This window comes from Esox lucius, chromosome 3 (genome assembly GCF_011004845.1).
Source record: "Esox lucius isolate fEsoLuc1 chromosome 3, fEsoLuc1.pri, whole genome shotgun sequence".
Taxonomy (NCBI): Eukaryota; Metazoa; Chordata; class Actinopteri; order Esociformes; family Esocidae; genus Esox; species Esox lucius.
The window spans coordinates 12,220,569-12,224,216 of record NC_047571.1 but is presented as its reverse complement, the minus strand read 5'-3'; the positions used below and the strand labels follow the sequence as shown (position 1 = coordinate 12,224,216).

General features: G+C 40.5%; 1 long non-coding RNA gene across 1 annotated transcript; it reads left to right on the top strand.

Annotated features, from left to right (window-relative positions):
* Nucleotides 1-1,031: 1,031 nt before the first annotated feature.
* Nucleotides 1,032-3,415, top strand: LOC109615181. Its single transcript, XR_002196158.2, has 4 exons — nucleotides 1,032-1,097; nucleotides 1,746-1,854; nucleotides 2,131-2,213; nucleotides 2,694-3,415. It is a non-coding gene; the product is annotated as an uncharacterized LOC109615181 (long non-coding RNA).
* Nucleotides 3,416-3,648: the final 233 nt, after the last annotated feature.

The following is a 3,648-nucleotide window of genomic DNA, read 5'->3' as shown; positions in this document are numbered from 1 at the left end:
CAAACCGATTGTTGCAGCAGCTGTCCGGGTGGCTGGTCTCAGACGATCTTGGAGGTTAAGATGATGGATGTGGAGTCTCGTGGTCTGCGGTTGTGAGGCCGGTTGGATGTACTGCCAGATTCTCTAAAACGGGTTTGGAGACGGCTTATGGTAGAGAAATGAACATTTAATTAATGGGACATTCCTGCAGTCAGCATGCCAATTGCACGCTCCCTCAAAACTTGCGACATCTGTGGCATTGTGCTGTGTGATGGAACTGCACATTTTAGAGTGGCTTTTTATTGTGTCCAGCCTGCAATAATCATGCTGTCTAATCAGCATCTTGATATGCTACACCTGTGAGGTGGCTGGATTATCTTGGCAAAGGAGAAGTGCTTACTAACACAGATTTAGACAGATTTGTGAAGAATATTTGAGAGAAATAGGCCTTTTGTGTTCATAGAAAAAGTCTTAGATCTTTGAGTTCAGCTCATGATAAAAGGGGGCAAAAACAAAAGTTGTTCAGTGTATTTGCAAAGCTAGCATAGCATACAATGGGCAGAAACATTGTTGAAAGACAATTACAAACAAGTTCAACTTTTGAACAGGGAGTGTAAAAGAAACCAAAGAATTAGAAACCTACATAGGACTCTTTGGGGATTTTGGAATTTGCACTGTGCAATCAATGAAAGACCACTTACACGGTGAGTTGGATTGTCTTATTGCCATAATGCAAGGTAATTGCTAACTCAATTGATAACATTTGGAGTTTTTAGAAATGTACTGTATTTGCATCATATGTTTATGACTTGCATGCATTTGTAGTACTGCAGTCATAATGCAAGAAATTTAGCTTCTCTCTAGTTTCTCGTTTGACCACAAGTTTCAGCTGAAGTATGTAGCCCACTTCGGTGGTCATTGGAAGTAGTTTAAAAATTGCCATCCCAGCATGCAATGACCTATTGGTTCGCCGGCTGTGCGCTGTCAGCAGTACGCCGCAGTCGGCCCTCGTTTGGCCAACCATCTGCAAGCAGATAGTCGGCAATTAGTCATCGGTTTTGTTGGGTGGCACGAAGTCAGCCGCTTGCCGTACTCGGGTCTCTGCTGGCGGACCATCTGTAAGCCAGATTATTTTTGGGTTGTTGTCAAATGTGTAATCATAGTTAGCTAGACTAACCAGCTGGCTCATGTTAAGTGTTGGCCATCAGGTTGAAGGTATTATTAGAAATACATATCACTTTGGTGTTATTGCTAGCCACGGATGAGATGACGTACTGGCTATAGCTACCTAGCAAGACAACATCTGCAACAATGTTGTTAGATTAGTCTTTTATGTTAGCTCTGGTTAGGCAGAACATCTATTTTACTCCTCCAAACAAGTTGTGTGAGTCAGCACCACAAACTGGGTAGTTGTAGGAATAGCCATCAACATAGCTATTTAGTGAACTTAGCTATTTAGCTATTGGAGGTGATCAGCAGAGTGGCAGCTGGAATCATCAGGTATAGTCTTGATCTGCAACACCACCAGGAGGACTTTGGACAGGGACAGCAACAAATCGTTCATGCCTGTTACTCCAGAGGTGTGGGCGAAGACCTCATGTCCTCCTAAGTTTAAATGAAGCTGGAGACAAGTAACATTTAGAGAGTGCGTTCCTTAGGTTTATAAGGATTTACACTGTAAATAGGAGAACTGACCCTACAACCTCAGCACAATAGCAGAATATAATACAGATCAAACATCTGGTCATGTTTTTCTATTGTTGCAGTACTTGTTTCTATCCATTCGGAAGCGTGTTTGTATCCAAGGCCAGTGCACAAAGACACAACACTTAGTGTAAGGAGCACAAAACCTGGACTACTGAGAAATGGAAAATGGTAATAAAATCTGATGAGTCATCTGTCACCTTTTCTCTTGCATCAGGATGGGTTTACATTTGGAAAAAGTCAAATGATGCCTTTCTGCCCACAATGTCTGTTGCCAAACGTTGGTGGGGGTAATGGTATGGGCAGCCACCTTGTGTCCAATGATCTCGCTTTTATTGTTGTATAACAGCCAAGAAATATGAGGCCATTTTAGAGGACCAGGTGCATCCTATAGTTCAAACACTGTTCCTTCATGATGTTCCAATATTCATCACTGAACTTTTACAGGAAGTTCGGAAGCACAGCGTGTGAAGTAAATATCCACCTCCTTCATCACTCAAAGAACTGGAGGCTTTTCTTCTTGACTAATGGTACAATATCCTACCACACAGCATTTGAAGAAGGATTGGGGCTCTTACCAAGGCACTGGGAGGTCCTACTCTTAGGTCCTTTATATTAATATATTGTTAGGTATTTCCGTTATTTTGTCCATCCCCTGTACATGCCTATTGTTCTAAAAATGCCATCACCATTTGGCAACACAGCCCATCAGGACCTGCTACTGATCCAAACGTATATGGGAAGCCAATTCTCCAAATGTTACCTGTGAAAGTTAGTCATCCAATTCAGTCATTAAAAATATCTCAACGGATTAAAGTATTATTTTATTCAGCTGTGGACCATATGTTGGTCTTGTCCTGCTCAATTTTTGCTAGCTGTCATTCTGGCCTTGCGTTTAAGCTTTATTGTTTTTAAAGTCTCGAAAGATTACATTGTATGCTAGCGGCATTAGCAAAACCATTAAGAAGCCTTAATGGAAATGTTTTAACCCATTTCTCTACTGTTCTCAGGGGTTCCATCTGCCTGGAACTGAAAGATGAGAGAGACCGGCATCAGTTTCCACCGGCTAATACGACGCAACACAACGAGCTGGCCCAAAGCACGTCAGCTGTAGCCAATGTATCACATTAGTAGCAGACTTAATGCTATGAGATGTAACTGCGTGGCTAAAAGAACAGTGCATCACCAGGCAGACAAGGCCAGCTTCCATTAGGCCCTAGCCATTTCTTCTCTGTTAATCTTTGATGGGACTGTCATGTGAGGATAAATGCCAAACAGCTCTACCTCTTTCACTGGGTCTTTGATTTGTGACCTGAATGCACTTAATCTCAATGGCATTATAGATTTATACCTATTTTTATGTAGAGAATCACCTTGGATTTTCTAGATATAGATGGAATCAATGCGTTATAGTTATTTGTGGATGAAAGGAAGTCTCATTTATATGAACCGGGTAGAGGAAGTCTCATGTCTTTCTCTTTGGATAGCCTGCTTGAGTGAGGAACAGATTACCATTTCTGTACATGACATACAATTAATTGCTGTATGTGACAACTTGGCTTGATCTGAACTGATCACTACCCATTGAGAAAACCAGAAACATTCCCAAAACATTAGCTAACATTACTTCTATTTAGAAAGTAAGCTAACATCTGTTTGATAACATTGCACAAACATTCAAGTAATCTTTTTGATCCCCAAATATCTTTCAAGCAATGTTTCAAATAGAATATTCCTGGATGGTCCACCTAAATAAAATATTTTTCACAATATCTGTAACCACAAAGAACATGAGTGTAAGATTCCCATTATTACACCCTGGAATAGATGAGGTAAAAAGATTGATCCAAACATTGGAAATTATTGGGAAAGATGGGAATATGTCATCTGAGAAAGATCTAGTTTCTTCTCAGTTTCTTCCCCATCAAAAGTATTCCACATTTACTATTATATATTTACAATTAT